This window comes from Fomitiporia mediterranea (genome assembly GCF_000271605.1).
Source record: "Fomitiporia mediterranea MF3/22 unplaced genomic scaffold FOMMEscaffold_7, whole genome shotgun sequence".
NCBI classification, from domain to species: Eukaryota; Fungi; Basidiomycota; class Agaricomycetes; order Hymenochaetales; family Hymenochaetaceae; genus Fomitiporia; species Fomitiporia mediterranea.
In genome coordinates, this window is record NW_006760392.1 from 1,265,561 (window position 1) to 1,271,822 (window position 6,262).

Below are 6,262 nucleotides of genomic sequence, written 5' to 3' on the forward strand. Positions count from 1 at the left end.
GATAAAGTGTGAAGAGAAGAATCAAAAGAATTAAAAGAAATAAGAGGACTATCTACTTTTGTTTTCAACTTTTTTCTTTCTAATAAATAATTTTGTTGATTTACTTTTTCTACTTTTTCTACTTTTCTTACTTTATTTACTTCTAATCCTACAGTGTTTATTAAATCAAAAGTAACTATTAAAAAATCTGAGTTATAGCTCTTTAGTACTACATTTACTGTTAAGCCTTTATAAAATCCTAGAGTACATAGTTAGAGTCTAAGAGTTCTAAGGTGACTTTCAGATTTGTAGAAAAGGCTTCTTACTACAAATCCTACTTGTTACTCATTATTACTCTAATGACCTGACAGATATACTATTACTTTTATAGGCAGTCCTTAATCTAGTACTCTGACTTTCTGTAGGTAAAGTATACTCCTTACTTTCAGGCTTCTCTAATGTCTATCAGAACAGATTGGTTGTAAATTACAGGCAGATTAATCTAAGGGCTTAGAACTGTCAGAGTCAAACACATGTACAAGTGTTCTGTACAGACTTAACACATTCAAGCTGTAGTTTAGTCAAAGGAAATAGTACATGTCTTCTACTTAGTGTAAGTAATCAGTTCTAGTATTATTCTGAGAATCTTATTAACTAGTTCTAGGTGAAGAGCTTTTTCAAGTATTCTAATAAGAACATTATCAAACCTAAGCATGAATCCTACCTTCCAGGCTAGAATATCAAACTCCTGAAAGAAGGTATTAGTAGAATGTTTACCCTGTTACAGAAACACAAGCTTGTTCTATGTATTGTACTTCTTATTCAGATTAATGAAGGAAGTACAGAGCTGCTCTATGAATTCTGAATACAACTCATTGTTCTGAAGCTGGATCAGACTTCTAATCTGATAGCCTTTAATCCAGTTCTAGGCTCAGGTGGCTGTATTACCTTCTTTTATAAAGGAGAGGACAAATAGGATACAATTGAGATCTAAGAATAGATTAGTTAAAGTAGTAACTATATATAGTTTGACTTAGTGCTAGAAGTTCTCAAAGTGTTACTCATTAAAGTCTGAAGGGTAGACTATATGTACTTTCTTTTTAGAGTAGGTTACAACTTCTAGAATGTTTAGAACAGGTTCTAAAGGAGCTAGGAGTATGTAGTTAGTAAAGGCCTCTTAGATAAAGGTCTGTACATATTAAGTTAAGTCTACTTATAACTACTAATCTGGTAGGACAGTAAGAGTGACAGTTAGTGTAGAAGGGTTTATGTTTACACTATAAAGGAATCAGTACTAAACTAAAAGGAGTAATGAATAGAAGAAGGGTGGCAAAAGTTTAAAAGGGTTTAGAAAGTTTAAAATTTAAAAATGTAAAAAGGTTAGGACAAAGAAAAAAGATTAACATAATAGTAAGTACTAATGCCTGAAACATAGGAGAGTTGTAGAGTAGTAATGAGTAGTCTAAATCTGATGTTAGTAATAGTATAGAGAGGACCTGAAGGCTTAGTAAGGAGACCCAGGCTATAACTATCCTACACAACAGAAATACAGAATACAAATACTAGAACATAGTTAGAACTTGTAGAACAGACAGAGAGAGAGAGTAAGGTAAGAGTAGAGTATATAGAGTAAGCCTAAGAGTATAGGACTATCTAGAGTAGACAAGATCAAGACTATAGAACTAGTCTGATCTTGTACACTTATATATACTAAACTATACAAGAGTACTTAGAGAGTATGAGCTACTAAGAATGATAAGCTATAAAGAATGAAAGAAAGGAAGGTCAAAGATAAAGGTATAAAGAATAAAGGGATAGACAAAGGGTAAGAGACTATAGAATGAACAAAGAATGAAGGAGTGGTCAAAGGAATAGAATAGTAAAGTAAGGAAGGGTAGTAGTAAGAGTTAGTATGTATATAGTTTATAGACAGTACTCTTGAAGGACAGAAGTCCTAAGTTCTAGTACAGAAGGGTGTAGAACCCTTAGAACTAAAGGTATAAGAGTAGAGAACTGTAACACAGATAGTATTATAACTCTAAGACTCAGGTAGCTTACTGATCAGGTTTACTAAGACTTCCTCCTAAGGGTAATCTAGGATCTGATACAAATGTAAGAGAGTCTAAACCCTTGTCTAGTAGGCCTTAGTCTATTAACACATATTATAACTAGTTATGTACTTTAGAATTTCTCTCTACATTCCTAGCTACTAGTAGTTCCAAGTAATGAGTTCCTACATTTTGTGTTAGTCTAAATGTTCTATAGTCAGATTATTATAATAAGCTCAGACAATGTCCTCCTACAGTTTCTAATCCTTTAGAACATACAGTCAGCCTTCCTAGTAAACCTATCTATCCTTATCCTCCTTCTAGTCTTTAGCCTGCTTCTCTAACTACTTTACTATAACCTAGTCCTATGTGTGTCTTAGAGCTTATTATATACAGGTGACAAAGTTAACATTCTCAGATTTGAGTCAGATCTCTTAGATTGTCTTAGACACAAAATAGGAATTGTTTAAGAGAACAAGATTTTTGTTATCATTCTCCCCCCTTTTATAACCTACTTGTCTTAAGAGTAAATCAGTTTTCATTATTTGTATTCTAGGTTTGTAGGTTAGTACAAAGTTATAGTTTTACAGTTCTAACATTTAGTAAGCCTAATAGTAGTTAAGCTTCTAAGGTGTTTGAAAGTACTAGAGATTAAGGTGATCACTCTAAATCTTAAACTTCTATATAGTACTAAGGAGATATTAATACTACTCCTTTAGAGAACAAACAATTGTAAGGAGTTCCTTATTATAGATAGGGTAGTTACATTCTGTTACAGAGAGGGATTCTGATTAGAACACTATCAGACACTACTTTCTGTTAATGAACTGAGATAGTACTACTCTATTTGTAAAGTTGGAAAAGTTGGCTTTAACTTAGAACTTGTCTGTAACTGTCAGAACTGTTAATACAGGCTTACTAGTAATAGCCTGCTTGAGGGACTCAAACACAGACTACTACTAATCACCCTATTACTAAGGAACATCTTTACTAGTAAGATTGTGAAGGGGCTAAGTAATAGTACTAAAGTCTTAAATAAAGTATTAGTAATAGTTTACAAACTTAAGGAATGCTTGAACCTGTTTCAGGTTCTAAGATTGTAGCTAGTTCTAAACTACAGTTACCTTTGCTAGATCCATATAAACCTCTCCTCCACCAATTACAAAGCTTAGATAATCTACTGACTCCTGTGTAAAAGAACACTTTACTTCTTAGAGGAATAGTTTATTATTTTAGAGCTATTATAGAACTACTTAGATTAGTTAGTAATAGTACTTAACTGTCTGAGTAAAGATCAGAATGTTGTCTAGATACATACTAACATACTCTAAGTCAATCAGATTTGTAAGAATATAATTCATAAATGACTAAAATGTTGTAAGCAAGTTAGTTAGTCTGAAGAACATTACAGTTGGTTTGTACAATCTGTAATTGGTTTAGAATACAGTCTTCTACTCATTTCTATCTTAGATCCAAATGTTATTGTATCTCTATCAAACATTCAACTTAGTAAAAACCCTAAATGTATACATCTTATTAATGAGCTCCTGAATCAGAGAGAGTAAATACTTGTTTTTGATAGTACCCTCATTAAGACAACAATAATCCTGAACTAGGTAGAGCTTCCTATCTTTCTTTTTAATAAAGAAGAAAGAGGAGGCTATAGAGGACTTTAAGGGTTGGATCTAGCTATTCTAAAGATTTTCCTAAAGGAACTTGTTTAGTACCTCCTATGTTACAGTTCTCTACTCTTGTACCTTTAGTTTTAAGGGTTCTACACCCTTCTGTACTAGAACTCAGGACTTCTGTCCCTCAGAGGTGCTGTCTATAAACTATATGTGTACTGACTCTTACTACTACCCTTCCTTACTTTACCATTCTATTCCTTTAACTACTCCTTCATTCTTTGTTCATTCTATAGTCTCTTACCCTTTGTCCATCCTTTCATTCTTTGTACCTTTATCTTTGACCTTCCTTTCTTTCATTCTTTGTAGCTTATCATTCTTAGTAGCTCATACTCTCTAAGTACTCTTATATAGTTTAGTATATATAAGTATACAAGATCAGACTAGTCCTGTAGTCTTAATCTTATCTACTCTAGGTAGTCTTGTACTCTTAGACTTACTCTATATACTCTACTCTTACCTTACTCTCTCTCTCTGTCTGTTCTACAAGTTCTGACTATGTTCTAGTACTCACATTCTGTATTTCTGTTGTGTAGGATAGTTGTAGCCTGAGTCCCCTTACTAAGCCTTTAAGTCCTCTCTACACTGTTACTGACATCAGATTAAGACTACTCATTACTACCCTACAACTCTTCTATGTTTTGAGCATTAGTACTTACTATTGTATTAATCTTTTTTCTTTGTTCTAACCCTTTTACATTTTTAAATTTTAAACTTTCTAAACCCTTTTAAACTTTTGCCACCCTTCTTCTATTCATTACCCCTTTTAGTTTAGTACCAATTCCTTTGTAGTATAAACATGAACCCTTCTACACTAACTACCACCCCTACTGTCCTACTAAATCAGTAGTTACAAGCAGACCTAGCTTAATATGTATAGACCTCTATCTAAGAGGCCTTTACTAACTACATACTCTTAGCCCCTTTAGAACCTGTTCTAAATGTTCTAGAAGTTACAACCTACTCTAGAAAGAAAGTGTATGTAGCCTACTCTTCAGACTTTAATAAGTAGCACTTTAAGGACTTTTAGTACCAAGTTAAACTATATGTGGCTACTACTTTAACTAATCTATCCTCAGATCTTAATTGTGTCCTATTTGTCCTCTCCTTTATGAAAGAAGGTAATACAGCCACCTGAGCCTAGAACTGAATCAAAGGCTATTAGATTAGAAGCCTGATCCAGCTTCAGAACAATGAGTTATAGTTGGAATTTATAAGGTAGCTTTGTACTTCCTTTATTAATCTAAACAAGAAGTATAATATACAGAACAAGCTTGTATCTTTGTGACAGAGCAAACATTCTACTAATGCCTTCTTTCAGGAGTTTGATATCCTGGCCTGGAAGGCAGGATTTACACTTAGGTTCAATAATGTCCTTATTAGAATGCTTGAAAAAGCTCTTTACTTAGAACTGGTTGATAAGATTCTTAGAATGACACTAGAACTGATTACTTATACTGAGTAGAAGATACACACCATTTCCTTTAACCAAACTATGGCTCAGATGTGTTAAGTCTGTGTAGAACACTTACACATGTGTTTAGCTCTGACAGTTCTGAGCTCTTAAATTAATCTGCCTGTAATTTACAACCAATCTGTTCTGATAGACATTAGAGAAGCCTAAAAGTGAGGAGTATACTTTACCTGCAGAAAGTCAGAACACTAGATTAAGGACTACTTACAGAAGTAACAGTATATCTGTTAGGTCATTAGAGTAATAATGAGTAACAAGTAGGATTTGTAGTAAGAAGCCTTTTCTACAAATCTGGAAGTCACCTTAGAACTCTTAGACTCTAACTATATACTCTAGGATTTTGTGAAGGCCTAACAGTGAATGTAGTACTAAAGGGTTATGACTCAGATTTTTTAATGACTACTTTTGATTCAATAGACACTGTAGGATTAGAAGTAAATAAAGTAAGAAAAGTAGAAAAAGTAGAAAAAGTAAATTAACAAAATTATTTATTAGAAAGAAAAAAGTTGAAAACAAAAGTAGATAGTCCTCTTATTTCTTTTAATTCTTTTGATTCTTCTCTTTACACTTTATCTGAGTCTAAATCTGTACAATCTAACCTACTACTTCTTTGTTCTAAGATCTTAGAACATTTGGAACACTACCTAGCCCTGTTTACTACTTAGTAGTTTGTCTATAGTATTAAGTAGGGATAGTCTTAGTTGAGTTTACAACTGAGAACATAGGTCTGTCCTTGTTGAAAGAGGGAGGTTAATGAGGAAATGTTAGTACATATACTTACCCTCTTAGACAATAAGACTGTGTAAGCTGTACATTCCCTTTAGAACAAGTAGTAGTTTATTAGAGGACATTTAGAACACTAGCTCTAGGTCTCTGTCCTCTTAGCTCCCTTCTCAGGATCTCTCCAGATCTGAACAATAGTTCTGGTAAACAGTAGATACACTAGTTTGTACATTAATAAGACCTTTATATAAGAACACTACCTCTTTACTCAACACATTCTACTTTTGATCCTAGTATACATTGTAGACAGAACTCTAAACTAGAATAGTCAGATTACTGGAGTTTGTCCAACT